Source organism: Penaeus monodon, chromosome 19 (assembly GCF_015228065.2).
Source record: "Penaeus monodon isolate SGIC_2016 chromosome 19, NSTDA_Pmon_1, whole genome shotgun sequence".
NCBI classification, from domain to species: Eukaryota; Metazoa; Arthropoda; class Malacostraca; order Decapoda; family Penaeidae; genus Penaeus; species Penaeus monodon.
The window spans coordinates 14,756,513-14,756,804 of record NC_051404.1 but is presented as its reverse complement, the minus strand read 5'-3'; positions in this window follow the sequence as shown (position 1 = coordinate 14,756,804).

Below are 292 nucleotides of genomic sequence, written 5' to 3'. Positions count from 1 at the left end.
TAATCCTACTACAGGGCAACTCCAGTACTTAGACAAGTAATTAAGTATAGAGAGCAACATAGAAATTGGTATAAGAACAATAAAGATCTCGGAAATTACTCTATGGATTGTGAACTTATTTGACCTCGACACAGGATAAAGGTCGACAGGTGAAAGAGCACTACATCTATTAGTTTTAATGATGGAAGTGGCTGTGTAAATGCTGTTATTAGAAATGAGTTTTCTATTTTCATAAAACTCTCTTATTCGCGGAAAGATGATGCCCATATCATTAGTATCTACATCTCAACCC